At 36.7% G+C, this 17,558-nt stretch overlaps 1 long non-coding RNA gene across 4 annotated transcripts in view; it reads right to left on the bottom strand.

Annotated features, from left to right (window-relative positions):
- Positions 1-11,787: 11,787 nt before the first annotated feature.
- Positions 11,788-17,558, bottom strand: part of LOC121138138 — a 41,009-nt gene continuing 35,238 nt past the window's right edge. For 2 of the 4 annotated variants that reach the window (XR_005875325.1, XR_005875324.1), the window contains exon 6: positions 11,788-16,350. This is a non-coding gene — a long non-coding RNA (uncharacterized LOC121138138). Of the gene's footprint in view, positions 16,354-17,558 lie in introns of all 4 variants that reach the window. The other 2 variants (XR_005875323.1, XR_005875322.1) reach the window with 1 other exon arrangement.

Genomic DNA, 17,558 nt, shown 5'->3' with positions numbered 1-17,558 from the left:
TTCTTAACCACTGAGACATCTCTAGAGCTTTTTGATCTTTTAATAATTATTATAAATTTCACATATGAACATAATATGTTTCCATCAAATCCAATTCCAATGCCCTCCTCTATATTCTCCCTACTGCTCACCACTTTTTCTTTCCTGCTTCATGTGCTCTTCAAAACCACTGATTCCTGTCAGAATTGTCAGTCAGTGCACGGTTCTGGGATGATTCCCTGGGACAGATACAGATACATCCTATTAGCAATTTTGATAACCTGTAACCTGTAGTTGATTGATAAGTAAATGATCCTTCTCTTATTTTAAACTGAGTGTCTTCCAGCATAACAAAACAAAACAAAACAAAACAAACTGTTCTCTCTGGCAACATAAAAGATACTAATTCATAGATTTGGAATATAAGTACATGACATTGCTACTTGCTTTATTTGAATTGATGTGAAATTATGCAAACCAGTAATGATGACAGGATCTGAATTTGTAATTATTAAGAAGATAGGATTTGTTATTATTTTGTCAGCTTCTTCCAATCTGCATATACTTATGACATAGGGTTTGTAGAGAAAAATAATATTTTATCTTAGTTTAATACCAAACAGACAAACTGATTTGCTCTATAGTCTTTGATCACACCACACTGATTATTTATTTGAAACCAAGCTGAAGAGCAAGATAATATTTTTCTCTATATTTATATGTGTTTGCTCTTTCTGTATATTTATATGTGCCTATGAGTACAGGTGATTATGGAAGTCAGCAGAGGGCATCTGATCCCCTGGAGATGGAGTTGCAGGCTGTTGAGAGACACTGATGTGGCTTCTGAAGACTGAACGCCCCTTTGCAAGAGCAGCAAGCCACTTTACAGCCCACAAGCTATTTCTGCTGGGATTGATTTCAATTTTCCAGCTGACGATTCTAATCGGTCACTTTGTTACTGTAAGTGATACTCAATTTATTCTACTATTTTCAATACATTCATGGCGGTCATCCAAATAAAAATTCCTAGAATAGGTTGGTGAGGTCAAACTGGCTGTTCCATTTTTCACATGTGAAAGATGGTGTCCCCTGCCATCTACAAAGGTTCAGTGTCACCTGGCTTTGTGTGCTTCCCTCTTCTTTATCAATACTAACTGAGGCAACACCTAGACAGGCTTTCTGCCAATTTGATGGTCAACTATTGTTCCTGGGATGTTTTACCAAATATCTTTTTCCTGAACTTTATGATTGATACCAAGACCCCTGTACAGAGATTTGCCTTTTTAGAGGTTTCTCAAATAGAATGTCCTTAGCAGGAATTTTGGCACATTGCAGTGTGAAAGTGGACTTGATGATACTACAGGGAACTCATGAAACTACCCATTGTTCCCTTAATGACAATGACAAGAAAATGAGCTAAACTTTATGGATTTCTCCAAAGCTTCCAGTACCAGATGAGATTCATAAGAAAGCAACTTACAGAAGCTAAAATAAGTTGTGTGGTACAGGGGAATCTAGAGCATTTAAAGTCAAGAAATACCAAGAAAGTCACAAATTCACAAGGTCACTGAGCAAATGAGGAGTTTTCCTTCCTTGTTTCTTTTCTTTTCTTTGTTTCCTTCCTTTCTTCCTTCCTTCCTTCCATTCCTTTCCTCCCCTGAATTTTAGTTATTCGAAATAAAATAAAAGAGAGGTGAAAATTTGTTTTGTGTAACAAAAAGAAAACCTTTTAAAAGCCAATAAATTACAAACCCTGACCGAGTTTATATAGTTAAATAAACATCAATATAATAAGTAAACACAAATATTTGAAGTTCACATGTTTTTAATCACATCCTGTACACTGTTTATGTAAAAAAATGAGAGATTCTTTTCCCTATGGCAAAATAGGGAAAATTCTTTTGGTCTATTACTTCATTAATTGGAAATGCCTATAATATACATTTCTGTTTGATGCTTAGCTTGGAGCAATCTTGGAAAATGTGAGTTGCATATGAAAATGGCAAGTTGAGTTCCCAAAAATAACAACTGTATTGCAGGTCATGCTGAGATCCATAAACACAAGACTTTTTTTCATTTATTTATTTATTTATTTATGTAGTTATTTATTTTTGCCTTTGAGCTGATGCTCTTTTTAAATGGTAAGAAGTTAACACCACCTGGGACTTAAAGAAGCAGCCTTTTCCTTAAAGTTCATTGTAAAGATTTTGTAAAGATATGGCATGATTGAGTGACAGTTGTGAGGAAAGCAACACATTCCTTCTTTAATGGATAGAAAAATTAGTATTGTTTTGTAAGAGACTCAGTACAAATCTGCATAACGTAAACACAGGTTTCTTTAAATGTGATGTTGCAGAGCTAACAGATATTTTTAAAATATCATAGCTCATAGCCACTTAATGATTGATTTCACACTGTATTTTATTCTATAAGTAGTTGCTGGATTCCCTCTTACCCCTGCGGAACTGAAATGTCATTGTTACAGTGCATTGCTTTAAGGTGATGGATAACTATCATTATTATATTAGTCTTTTTCACAACTTCCCTTGTGTTTCACTCAAAGGGCAAATAGCTACCCTCTGGATAACACAAAGCAAGGAACAAGCTCTCCAGTCACTACAGGAAGGTCATCATTTCTCATCCACGTATCTTCTACAAGTCAATCATTAATCCCAAGATGCTCTGTGATCTTGGTTCATCATCCTTGCCAAGGTCTGCATCTGATTTGTCTCCTGAAATTCCTTGAAATTTAATTTCTATTTCAGTGCTATTCAAAGTCAGTGTCTTCAGTGATAAAGTATATGTTTATAAAGGACAAAAGACTGTTCATTTGCAGAAGAGGATTGATTCTTACTGCAGTGGTTTTAGTTTCATAAGGATTTGTCTATACGAAATTAGTTCAGCCCTTGGTCAAGCCCCTCATTTTAGTTTCCTGGCTATCTAAGCCTGCCTGATCTATGACACAATGTTCTTGCTTTTTCCATCCCCTTGCTCTTCACAGCCTCCAGAACACTGAGATAGATATACCTCTACTCTGAATTAGATTCTAGGAAATACACTCAAATCTCTTGTAAAACTCAAGCGAACTCAAACACGGCTTTTCTTAAAGGCATGACAGAACCAGAAACAACTGTGTTCAGCTGAACAGGGATCATTCTGGCACCACACCTCTGTTCCACACTGGGATGCAATTTCTTCATTTTCTCATTGTTTAAGAAATGTTGACTTACTTTATAAATCCACATACTGCAATTCATTTCTTCATTTAAGGAAAAGAGTTACAAGATGTTGGAGGACACCCAGTGTCTTCTCATTCCTCATGTAGAACTTTAAGTACTTTCTGCAGAGGTTTTCTCTCTACTGTGGCCTGAAAGTCTTGTCAATATGTTGCAATAATTGCCTCCAGTTCCTGTTCTGGGCTGATCTCTGTGAGAAGAAAGCATTACATCATCTAATAACAGGATGGAAAGCCTCTGAGACCAGACAGCTCATGGACTTCCAGCCCCAGAACAGTGAGAAGATGGAAGGACATTGATCAATACTAGCTAGCTGTTGGGATGCTTGTTTCTAATGCCATCATTAGCACACCAAGGAAGCACCTCAAAGCCATCATCCCGATAAAGAGTCACATGGCCTTGTAACTCTGAATAACACTTCTGTATGAAGAGTGTCTCAAAGCCAGGTCAGAGTCTTTGACCTGATTGCAATGTCTAGCTCTGTGCACTATGGAGATTATTAATCATATATGAAGATGTTTTGTTCATTTATAAAACAGATATTCATAAATTCAAATATTTATATAGTCCTAATACAAAGCTGAGTGTTTATGAGCCATGAGCATTAGCTATCAGTAGGCTAATGGCTAATGGTTCACCAAGTCAGTTATAACAAGAAATTGTTATGAGTTCATTTTCGATGGAAGAGATTCCAGTGAGTTGAATAGGACTTGCTCACCAGAAGCTTAAATTGGAAAGGTAACTTCTGAATATGTGGGTGGTGTGTATAAGGGAGGAAGTTACTGAAGATGCTGACAACATTTCACTCTTAAGGAAAGCTCTGATTAACAAGTTGTCTCAGATAAAACTTTTCCTGTATGCATGTGCAGAATTCTCCAAATGGGTCTTGCTCAATTTGGGAGAAACAATCAGATGTAAACAAATGCATGCTTGAAATTACACTCACTTGCAATAGTCTATTATAGTTTGCTTGAACTTTACAAAGCCTTAATTCATCTGAGAGGTGAGTCTCAGTTGGGTAATAGTTGTTGATTAATATATGAGGTCCCATGCAATGTAGCCAGCACCATTCCTGGAGAGGTGGACCTAAAATTTACAAAACGTTAGCTAGGCCTGAGCCTGAAAGCTAGAAATCACCATTACTTCATGATTTCTGCTGTAACCCCTAGACTGTGAGTGAGTTTGATGTTCAGAGGTAATGTGTGTGGAATAGCAAACATATCTGGCTTTAAGTTCCTGCCCTGACTTCCCTCAGTTTTGAACTCTAGTCTGTAAGCTGAAATAAACTCTTTCCATTCCTAAATTGCTTTTGCAAGGAGTGCTTTATCACAGCAATGGGAATCAAAATAGAATGATAGGCTTTCAGAAACTACGAACATGTTGACTTAAGAACTAAACATGGTGTCAGCTTTAAACTGCTGTTGCTAGTAGAACATCCTCTGAAACTTCCAGATATGTTTTCTATACTAATGTCATTTAATTCTTTCAAGTCTTCAGACACCAGCTATTCTAACATGTTTGAGTTCCCCAAGGGGAAAATGATTTTGTTAAATGGTATTGAAAATGAGTTCATTTCAGTGATAATAAAAGTGATGGTCTGTAAGATTTAAAATATATGAAATAAAGGATAAATTATTCTTTGTATGCACCGAATGTCTTGTTGAATTCCACCGAACAAATAAAAATGTAATTGTTAGACATTTTGAAATGTAAAGTCAATTTTATTAGCAAGTACTGTGGTCATTCAATTTTGCTGTCCCTATTCAAATTTGTTATCTGTTTTTGAAATTTAACTTTGTTCAGTATGAATCTAGTCCCCTTTGAGTGCAACTGTAAATAATAAGTTTTAAGTGTTTTTGTGTTTTTCATACCTCAGAAACTAAAAGGAGGGTTGTCCTTACTGAGTCTTTTGGTTTTAGTGCAATGACTTACATATGTATTTGCATAACAGAGAAGAGGAAAATGATGGATGACAGTGAAGTGCCGGGGAATTTATGAGCTCAGACACATTGCAGATTTCATCATCTACTGAGATATCATTCTGACAAAAGTACTGCAAGAAATAGGTTTCTAGTATTTTTATTCCTCAAAAAGAGAGCGTTTGAAAAATAAATGCTCATGGTAGCTAAATCGCTATAAAAATGTATTTTAAGAGAGCAATTGTTAAAGCCTGAAACAATTACACTTTTATAACTTTTAGAAATATTTCCAATTTATTAATAGTATGGTTTTTTTCAAATTGTTAGACTTCCTTTGTAGATAAAATAATTAAGACATTTTCTTCAGTTTGGTAAGCTAACAAAATAGAAGCTTTATCTCCTGTTAATAAGTAATTCGATGTATTTGTATAATATCTAAAAGCCATTAAAAGGAAAGGTTTATGTGATTTATTGAGTTAAAGTAATTAAGCCTATTTTTTCATTGAATTTTTCTAGGATTCACTGATTACATTTAATACACATTAGAATTCCTACCATCATGAAAATTTCTTATAAATTTTATTGGAAATTTCCCAAACTACTGAAAGAAAAGTTAAAGTTGTAAAAATCAATAAATTAATGCTATGTATCTCATCTTCTGGGCATATAAATATCTCAAGAAGTAAATATGCAGGAATGATACTGTTAAGAATGAGCTCATACTAAACATTCCTTTGCAAGAGATCTAACAGACATCAGTAGAATAATATTCAGTTATACAGTCATGCCACACTGCTTATTGCCATTGCACTGTTGGATTCAAATGAGGATATCCGTCATGCGAACAACTTGTAGAAAAGTGAGTCCAGAGCTGTAAGCCTTGACCTGAGAACGTACAAAATTTAAATCTTTTCTCTGATTTAAGTTCATTGTTCATGCACTTATTGGAAACTGTCTGCAGAATAGATAAAGTCTAATCACAAAACTTGCAAAATGTGTGTGAGCATAACCACCATGCAATAAGAACAGAGCATGATGTGAAAAATGTAGCAACTTTTAAATCAGTACAATAGGTTCATCAACTTGACAATGTAGAAAGCTCTAGAATTCTCCATTCTTAGATCACATAAAAATTCTACCGCACTGAAATCAATAACAGTTCATTTTATACTTTAAAAAAGCCAGTGATGTAGATCTTTTTTTTCTCTGTGTAACTTATGATAAGAGATCCCAAAAATATGAAGGACTCAGTTCTAATAGGCCTGATTTAACAAATTCCCTGTATATGAACAACAAAATACAGTTGCAAAATATCCATCCTGGTATCCTGCTGCCATCAAGGAAATGGGATGAAACAAGCCTCAACAGACAGGTCAGTGATAGAAACACAGTGATACCCAGAAGGTAGTACATATATAGGTAAAGATTTATCCAAATACAAGGAGAATACAGTTGGAGAACTTTTAGGACCTCGTAACAAAAGATAGTATATTGCTACAAAACAAAAACAAAATAACTCAATTTAAAAATGAGTTCCAGGGCCCCCAACATGGCTCAATAGGTCAAGGTATATGTCTATAGGCCTGAAAACCTGAATTCAATCTCTGAAATTCACATTTTTAAGAAAAAACCCAACTCCCACAAATTGTCTTCTGAACTCAACACACGTGTGTGCATATGCATGCACCACAAAGAAAGAGAGGAAAGAGAGATAGTGAGACAGAGGGAGAGAGAGGGAAGAAGGAAGGAGTACTAATGTAGACTTTTCTTAAAGAAGAGATCAACAGCGGTATAAAAAGGCTTATCATCATTAAGAAGTGTGGAAATGCAAACAACAACCACACCAGATATGATATCACTCCAGTAGAATAAGGTTTTTATTAAAAGGGCAAAAGACAGAGATAAGGAGAAGCTCAGAAGTGAAGCACTTGCCTAGACTTTCAGGGCTCTCAAATATAAACAAAGACAGGTGCTGTCCAGGAAAATAAAAAATGGGAACTCAAGCAAAGGATCTTTCAGGTTGCAAAGTTCTCCATGTAAAGGTCAAATTGCACATAATGATTGAAGAGCTGTAATTTATGCCAATATCCTGCCTAGGTACATTCTCTAATCTCTGTTAGCTGACATCCCTCTTTTTACACATTTGCAAAGCTCTTCATGCTTTCTATTATTCTCTAGTGCTATTAATTACAGTTCTTCAGGGGAATATTTAACAATTATTTTGAATAATGTATTGTCACCCATTCATCATTAGAAAGAGGATCTCTAAATTAAGTGTCTGTCACATAACAAGTGTGTTCAGTTTTGAAGGATTAGAAGAATAGTGAATTAAAAAAAGAACCATAATGGACATTAACTACCTATAAGTTGGATGCTCCAAATACAAACAAATTTATGCTCACATAGGACCTCTCAGGAAACAAAATAATGTGAGGCTGTACATGTGCCATTAAGAGGAAATGTTGACCACAGAGTGATCAGAGTGTACATGGCTGTGAGCCATTTTCCTATTCGTCAATTGATATTTGGATGCCCAACCTACTATGCCCAGTGCCATCCCTATGCATTTGGGCCTGGACTCTGTAGGAAAGGTGGCTAAACTGAACCTGGAATCAAGCCAGTAAGAGTACATCAGTGGTCTCTGCTTTAATTCCTGCACATGGGTTCCTCACTTGAGTTCCTTGTACTCAGGATTAAGAGATCTCTGTGAATACAAGGTCACCCTGATCTACTCAAGAGTGAAGAGTCTGAAAGAGAATTATAGCTCACACATTTCATCTTAACATTAGGGATGTATATAAGACAGAAGCAATGTCTCAGAGAAGCATTCAGTGTCCAGCCACACTGAGGAAATTTTACAGTTTGAGGCTTGGTGAGAGCTCGTGGAGACAGAATCAGCCCATTCAACCTGAGACAGAAGTTAGAAGCTAGTGGCCAGCTGCTTTTCTTTTCTTTTTTATTATTTTAATTTTAAATAGCATGTTTTAGATGTCAATCCTAGTTTCCTCTCCATCCCCTACTCCTGTACCCCCTACTATCCCCCTCAGCCTCCCACCCTATCGCCATTTCCTTCCACATAGGGGATATCTAGAGTCTTTATTCATCTTGAAGCTTGAACCCCAATATCAGACTCTGGGTCTTTTACTTACCGTGTTGCAACAGAGGAATCATTTTTTCTCCCAGTTGCTTTGGACAGTGTTTTATCACATTTTAGCACAAAAGAAAGCTATGGTATATATATTTCCTTAGCAACTAGAGTTCCCTCCCATGGCCAGGGAGAAGGAACTCTTCATCTCTAAGTCCTGAAGCTTTGGAGTGTGATAGAAATCCCCATCACCACCACAGGGAAGCAGCTGGCTCCTGAACATTGTCTTCCTAGTTGTGTATAAGGTTTCTATAAGTCTGATTTTCATAGCTATCAACATTTATTTTACAGCTAAGAGAGATGAAACCAAGGTTTAGAACAAGATAAATCATTGCTTTTCTTCCATAAGAATGGAAATATAAATCTACCATTAGAATAAACTTCAGGAGGTCTTCTGGGCTAGGGACTGCATGCAGGTTGACTCACACCAGCGGACCAAGCAACCATGATCCTTCTAAGATTGCTGGGCCACTCCTGCCCCTACTCGATGCAGTGGTAAGCTCCAGGCCACTCTTTGGGCCCCACTTCTGATTGCCCACTCTGGGATCTCCTGGCCTGGGATTTCAGTCAGTTTGACTCACCCCTGGCTAACCAAGCAACCACAAGCCTGCTGACAGCACTGTGCTAATCCAGCTCCCACCCACCTGGAGAGGGGGTGCCTTTGAAGGGGAATGGGACAGGAACTCCTGAGATGATTGGGAACATGGGGGTGGAGAAAGTGAGAAGAGGAGGGGAGAGGAGCACATGGGAGAGCAGGGAGTTTGAGTCCGGGGAAGAATAAAGGATAGCAGGATGAGAGATACCATAAGAGAGGAAGTCACTATAGGTTTGAGGGGAGATCTGGTACTAGTGAGATTTCCAGAGATCTACAAGGATGACCAACTGCTAAGCAATAGTGGAAAGGCTACCTTAAATGCCCTTCCCTGATAATGAAATTAACGACTGCCATCCTAGAGGCAGACATACCACAGCTAAACACTGAACTGAACTCATGGAACCCCGTTGCAGATGGGGAGGAATGATGAGCAAAGGAGTCAAGACCGGGCTGGTGAAACCCAAAGAAACATCTGATTTTAACAAGGTGGAGCTCAAGGACCCTAGACTGATGGCTGAGAGGCCAGCATGAGACTGATCCAGACCCCCTCAATTTGGGTATCAGTGAGGCGGCCTCAGTAATCTATGGGAGCTTGGGTAGTAGATCAGTATTTATCCCTGGCATACGAATGGATTTTGGGAGCCCATTCCATGTGGAGGGATGCTTTCTCAGCCTAGACACATTGGGTGGGCCTAGGCCCTGGCCGGGATGACATGACAGCCTTTGGAGATTCCTAATTGAGGGCCTCACACTTCCTGGAAAGCAGAGTGGGGATTGGGTGGGACGGTTAGGGGGTGGTGGTGGGCAAAGGAGGAGGGGAAGGAGAAGGAGCTGGGATTGAAATGTGAAGCAACTTCTAATTTAAATTAAAAATATAAGAATAAACTTCAGTTGACTGCAAAGCTGTCATATTCACAAATGCTAAATATTTCATTTAACAATTTGTTTGAAAATATTGCCATTACTCATGAAAGATTAATTGTTCTGTCTAGAGCTTTTAAAAATGCTGATTTCATTAAATGAAGGTGGCTTCCAAAATGATTTTGCATCTGGGATTTCGCTGTAACACAGTTAACAGTGGGTTCCCTGTTTTTAGCATTATAGGAGCCCATTGATTTGATTAGATATGAAATGTTTAGGAAACAAATCCATTCCACTGTTATACACTGTTATGCAAAGACCACCAGGGAGACACTCACTGAACTTCAAAAGCAAGATGTATTGCTCTAACTAACCTTGGTAGGGACTCTGTCTAGTTAGCTGATTCAGCAGCCACCAGAAGAGGTGCCTTCCTTGTCTACTGCTGGGGTATTCAAAGTCAAAAACCACAGGGTTAAATCAGTAGGTGGGGAAAGGTATGGGTTGTTTTCTGATTGGTTGACATTTGTTAACAATTAGGGGAACTTTTGGTAGTGTAACTTGTTTGTCAACATTTTTGTTTGGTTGGCTACAGATGGGAACATTTCATGATTTCTGTGCTTTTGTTTGTTTTTTGCAGATGGCCTGTTGCAAATAGTAACCAGGAAGTAAGCATCCTAGAAGTTAACAGGGGAGATTTTGGTCTCTCCTGGATTTTCTTTGTGTTCACTTTTGGCACTTCACCACAACAAGGTAGCTTTTTTTACGTTAAAATTATGCACAATTTTAAGTTTTATCCTAAGACCATTTTCAAGCTTCCAGTTTCTATATCAAATTCAAATTTTCTCCTAAATGATAATAAAGCTACTGTGTTAGATAATGTAATCCTTATAATACTGTCAGAATGCAAATATATTAATATATTCTAGTATTGTTTTCAGGAAACAAATTTATAAGAAACTTTATAGTCTTAAGATTGTGAGTGCTCATGTGTATTTGGACATATTGGTCATGCAAAGTTGCATAATGCAATAAAACAGCAGTTGAGAACCATGGACACATTCTATTGTTATTATATGTTCTTCTTGCCTGTGTTAATTTCAGCATGTCTTGGTATGAAACTTATATTTTTATTTGAGATTTTTTACATTTTATTATGTTAAAATTTTATCAGCATTGAATACATTATTTGAATTTCTATATAAAGTTAATAGAAGAAATTGCAGAAAACCTGGAGTATCTAATAAATCTGTCCATTTGACACAGTCTAGAGCTACCTGATAAGAATATCTCAGCAGTGGGATTACCCAGAGCAGGTTTGTTTTCTTAATTGTTAATTGATGTTTGAGTGCCTACCCCAATGTAGATGATACCATTTCCAGGGAGATAGTTCTAGGTTGTATGAAAGAACATGCAATCCATGGTGTTCAGAGGATGCTAACAATACTGTTCATTGTGAGAGTAACTCTGTACAATGTACTAATACAAGTTTCAATGTTAAATTGGATTTGTGATTATTGATATGCAGAGCAGATTTTCAGGTTATGTTCTTCAAGCTGTGGATCTCAACTTCAGGGTTGAGTGATTGATTTTTCTCAATAAAAGAGTCTTAAATTACTAGAATTATTATTTACCTGAATAGAAAGATTGCTTCAGCTTTCCACTGCAGCATGAGGTACATATTTTAGGATACACCGAGCACTTTGTTTACATTTGACATGTATGCATGTAACAATTTAGATATGGACAATGTTATTCCTTTCTTTGGAAAAAATCAAAACTACATTAAAATCATGTTATTATCTGCAGAAAAGTCAGGAAAAGTGAAGATAATTGAGGAAACAAATGAACTGGAAATAAAGATGCCTTTCTATCCTATCTCTTTGATTCCTTCTCTTCTGGTGGTGGAGACCTACTGTGCGTATTTGTCCTTCCGTTACATTGTTCACAGTATGGAAGATAATATAGAACCCACATCCCTATGAATTCTGTGCACATTAGATAAACACACCAAAGGGTCTACAAAGGACTTAGACTCAGAAACTCACAAGAAAATTTCCAGAGTAAAACATACTTTATTACGACTAATCGACAGGTACAGAGGGATGTATCAACCTAAAAGAGGGAATACATAGAAGTTTAATTGAAGAAAAAATTATATGAATAGAAATGTATCAAATTTATAAATGCTTAGGGAAAGGGGAGGTCATTTAATGGAAATATGTGAGCTGAGTCATGTTTTCCAATAAAATAGTACAAACAGTAAATTTTTGACAAGAGTTTACACTGTGCAATAATGAATGACTGTTTAAATCGGGAATAAGTGATGTATGATTGTAAGTAAGCATTAAGGATACTAATGTTTTTTATATAAATTGAGGTGAATACACTCACATAAAGTTTTATTTAGTACGGGACAAATATCATAGTATACTTTTCAATCCTTGTATAAGTGTGTCCTGAAAAGACTTCTGTTTAATAGAAAGAGAACAGACACTTAGTATAAGGAGAATATGGTATTTGACTAACATCATGTACTTTCTAAACAACTTAATGGAAGATGAACAAAGATGTATTTTTTGATACTCCTGCAGATTTTTCTGTAGTAAAATGCTGCTAGAAACATTACTGTTAAAGTTTTCATTTTGTTTTTTTCCATAATATGTTAGATGTTTCTTTATTTTTTCTTTGTTTTTGTCTTTTATAGGTAAAATATGAAACACAGTAAAAACTACCCCCTCAAACAAAATTAGTTATGAAAGCTTCTCCTTTGAGGTCCTCTTAACATACTGCAGAAGAAACACTAATTTTCAATGTTTGGTACCCTGCCTTTACAGAAAGCTTTCACTTTCTCACACAGCACATTTTCTAACCTTTTATTTCCCTCTGGATTATTATATGAAAATTTCAGATGATGGCACATCAGAAGCTGTACAGTCACTTCAAAGTCATGGGGCACTGACTTTCAACTTCCATTAGAAATCTCTGAAAGATTTGATAAGCCTTAAATACTGCTGAACATTATAACAATGCACACGTTTCCTGCCCTTCCCGAATCAACTGTCCTGAAAGGATTTAATCATGTCCACCATCCCCAACATGCATGCACACTTCCATGAAAAGTAGAAGCACCAAAGCAAACTCATTCAGGATGCAGGGGTTCTAATACCATTAAGATTAGAACTGCTTGGCTTTGCACTGCAGTATACTATTTTGTCTGTTCTGTGGTTGTTGATAGCAGGCTAGAATGTGAGTTGGAAATGTTCGGTTTAGATTCCTGTACAGTGTTTGTGAAGCATTGGGTGATGCCCATTGATATGGGGAAATTACAATATAGGAGGGGAAACAAGCAAGGGAAATAGGAATTTTACCGTTAGTCTCTGTCCATCAGTCAGTTTCTCTGTCTGACTGTCTCTCTAACCTTCCTTTCCTCCTTCTTTCCTCTCTATCAACACAGTTTGATATTCTATACTAACATAGTTCTCTGTCTAATTCCTGAGTATTAGTTGTTCTAAGGTTAGGAAAATAAATTTCTATGCTCAAGCTTTAACTTTCAAATGTAATTGTAACAGACTTGTGCTACCCTATTGCTGTGATAGAGTTGCAACATAGAGTCTCTCTGCCCAGTGAGTCCTGATGTTGTCTGTAGCAAGACTAGAAACACTAGAATGAAAATTCCTGACAGTTGCCACACTACTCTGGAAGCCAGACAAAAGCATGGCTTATCCTTCCTCAGCCAAGTTTCCTGTAGTTGATGGTAATTAACAGAAAACCACAACTGAACAATGGGTAGAGAGTGAGAGATTTTGGAACATTTGGCCTACATGGAAGGTTTTCATCAAACCCTTCTCTTCAGGACTCTAGAATCTATGTGGAAGAGGGGGCAGAAAGATTGTAAGGGCCGTAGGTTGTTAATGACTCCAAGGAAACTGTATTCCAAACACAGCAGGACTGATTCACACATGAACTCACTGAGACTATGGTAGCATTCACAAGACCTATACAGTTTCAAACCAGTCTCTCAGCACTGATAAAGGGAAGTAAACACAATATCCCACCCCTAAAGGTATAATTTACCCTATTAGTAATTTATACTTATCAGGAAAGGGGAAATCAATTTTCTACAAAAGAGTGTTGTTGGGGTATTAATCACACTCCAGGTATTTCCTATGCCCAGGAGCAGCTAATCAACACAAAAATTCCATCTTTTTGGTCACTTTGTGTTATGTGTGAAGTACTTTTTTTCTTGTTGCTTTTTTTCATTTTTTTCTGATCATTTATCTGTTTTGATATTTTTCTTTATGTTAACGGGTTGTTTCTTCTTGGAGTTGAGAGACATTAAGAAAGAAGACAAAGTTAAGTGGGAAGGGAGGAGAGTAGGAGCCAGGAGAGGTTGGGGGAGGTGAAATAAAATTATCAAAATATATTGTATAAATCAAATTTTAAATAGATAATTTAAAAAATAACCAACAACTCATGTTGTATAAAGCACAATGATGATAACTTGGGCATCTGGAAGAGAGGAGTTAACAAACTACACTAACAGAAAAAAATGATACCGTAGAAGGAGAAACTTGATACAAATATTACTTTTGAAACAGAGCTGGAGAGTACCTGATCCATACAGCAGGTCCAGAAGAGACAAGCATGGAAGATTTGGAGATACCAGGGTGGACCCTATAATGTGTTTTTAGAAATACAGCAAACATGTTCTACATTTCACCAAAGACACAACTTAATGGTGTCTATTTTACTGAAAAACTCATTAATAATGTCATCTTTTGGTCTTTCAATTTTCTAATATGGAGAAAAATAATGCAGATGCCTAATTGTGGGGATTGTAAGTCATAGGGCATGTATTTGCTAAAGTTATAACAGTGTGTTCAAGGCTATTTTGTGTTTGTTATTTGCCTTATTTGTCTTGGTTTTGAGACATAGTCTCCTTACTGTGCCTACGGATTGTTGGGTTTACAGATATGCTTCATATCCAATGAACCTACAAGCAGTCTATGTGGATAAAAACATGGATAATACAGTCAGAAAAAGGATGTATTTATTGTCCATGCCAAGGATGATGCTGGTCTAGTCCAGGAAATTAAAGCAGTAAACTTAGATGATAAATAGAACATATGAAATTCTAGACCTCTAGAAACTGAATATAGAAAGTGAGAGGCTAAAGGCTTAATGTAAATGTGTTCAGTGCATCCTTTAGTCCATTTGTCCATTGCCCTGTTAGGTCATACAGATGTGATTTAGATGAATCCTGAAGTCCTTTGTTTCTTTGTTTGTTTGGATTTTTTGTTTTGTTTTGATGTTTTTTGTTTGTTTTGTTTTGTTGTGAAACAGGGTTTATCTCTGGCTTTGGAGGCTTTCCTGAAACTAGCTCTTGTAGACTAGGCTGGTCTCAAACTCACAGAGATCTGCCTGTGTCTACTTCCTGAATGCTTGGATTAAAGGCGTTTACCCATGCCACTGGCAAATCCTGAAGTCCTAACCTATACAACTAGCACAGAACAGAGAGAAGTACCAGCTATCTGTTCTGTAGGTTCTTAGTCAGGGGGCTGAAGAACAAACTTACTCCAAGTCTCTAGGACAGGACAACAGAGACAAATACAAATGTTAGGAATTTTTATCAAAACAATGTACTGCATTTCTTTCATTACAGGACAGGTGAGACATGCTAATTAAGCCATCCATTTCACTTTTCATTTCCTTGCCTTCCCAGTCATCAATGAATGCTTATCCATACTGCTTCTACTCTGCTAACAATATTTTTGCACAAGCGGGAAGACAGCCATTCATAACTTTGTGGTATAAATATGAGTGACTGCTCTACCCAGGGTGCATATTTTTTGTCTTTTCCCTGGACACATATTTCATGAGGGTTGGATAAATCTTACTAGCTGCTACCTAGTATAATTGTTGTATCATCTCCCTTTCTGTGTATCACTCCATGATTTATGAAACATTTTTTATTCAAACTGCACATGCAAGAGAAACATTTTACTGAGCTGAATATTGAAACTTTGTGTTCAATAAATATGAAAATCTTAATTTTCAGCCAAAGATAAATCACCAGAAATCAATTCAGAAGTCATTTATTTTTCAAAGTAGAAAGATTTAAGTTCTTTTGGGAGAAAATATTCATGTTCTTACCTTAGAGACCTTTTGAGCAATGACTGTTATATTGATACTGTGACAGAAACTTTAAGTGTGGGTTTGGCAAGTTTTCTGAGCATCTGCAGTGTCTGAATTATGTCCACAGGTGAGCTGGCAGTGAGATTAATGCAGCTTGCATGACTGGTAGATTGAGTAGTTTGCATAACAGCAACCAGGCTTGGAGCATAAGGTACAAACTGCTCTGTCCTCTGGATGGCTTCACTGCACATCTAGGAATACTGTCAATTCTAGTACTCCATTACTCCTTGTGCAAGAAAAATTCTTCAGCTAGGGATTCTGCTCAAGTCCTTGTTAATTCTCACAAGTAGGAGAGACAGGTGAGTATCTTAAGAACAAGATGGCCCAAGCATCAATAAGCTCAGAGCTATTCAAGGAGAGTTGAGGCCTCTAATTTGCACAGAATGTCACAAATCCTGACTTTGAACATGGCCTTTCTTCCTACTTGGGAGACAAAGAAAACAGGGTAGATCAGGTAACAATACATTTCTCACACATTAATTCCAGTTGATTTTAATTTCCCTTGAATAGTATTACTTATTTATCACAGCTCAATATCTTAATTCTATTAGAATATTGTTGGAACCCTGCATTTCTACTACAAATCCTTATAGAACAAATTCTAACACTAGGGAAATGGACAAACTACATCATTATTTAAGAACACATATTTGCAGCAAGAAGCTGAGAATCTTAAGGTAACTTCAGTACTCTAACCAACCATGGTATTTCCTGGGGTCACTTTAGGTTTTTCTGTAAACATTTTTGTTCACAATGAAGAAGATCTGTGTGAACATCTGACTCTTAGTCACACTTTTGCTCAGTTGTTGAAGTTTTCAATTAAATGATGCTAATTTGTCTGATTGTTCATTTTATAAACTCATAATGTTTTCATTTCCTGATGTATAAAATTAATATAATTTTGGTGTCCATTATCTGATGATCAGTTGCAAAGAATAAATATTAACTGAAGATTTCCCTTCTTAGCGAGAAGTGAAGATTTCATACAATGAAAATTTAAGAGAGAAGGGCAGTATGAGAATATTACTAGGAAAACTATCCTTATTTCTATTACAAATTTAGTAGCTTAAACAATATAAATCATCATCCTTTTGTTTGTAGGTCAGGAGTCCAATGCATGTCTCAGTGGACTAAAAGTACTGCAGTAACTGTTCCTGTTTTGATTCTTAATTGGGATTCCACCTCCGGCTTCTTACAGAAGTCTAGAGGCCCACAACTTCCATCTCAAACCATTCATGCTGACTCTGTACCTTCCTCAACACTCACATATTGTTCTAACTCCTTTTTTGTTGTTGTTCATTGAGAGTTTTGGAAGATTGCTTTTGAAGGATTATCTCCTATGTTTGGTTAGGTTTTCTACTTTTATGATGAGACACTATGGCCATGGCAACTCTTATAAAGGAAAACATTTAACTGGGGTTTCTCACAGTTTCAGAGGTTTAGTCTATTATCATCACGGAGGACATAGCAGGTTGCTCGAGAAGAAGCTGGGAATCCTACATCTTGATCCACAGGAAAAAGGAAATGAATGTCTCACTATGTGCAGTTTGAGCATAGGTGACCTCAAAGCCCACCCCCACAGAAACACATTTCCTCCAACAAGGCCATACCTTCCCCCAACAAAGTCA

The sequence above is a fragment of the Mesocricetus auratus genome, unplaced genomic scaffold (genome assembly GCF_017639785.1).
Source record: "Mesocricetus auratus isolate SY011 unplaced genomic scaffold, BCM_Maur_2.0 contig_5868_pilon_obj, whole genome shotgun sequence".
Lineage (NCBI taxonomy): Eukaryota > Metazoa > Chordata > Mammalia > Rodentia > Cricetidae > Mesocricetus > Mesocricetus auratus.
Note: the sequence above shows the minus strand (reverse complement) of the source record. Positions and strands in the feature narration are given on the sequence as shown.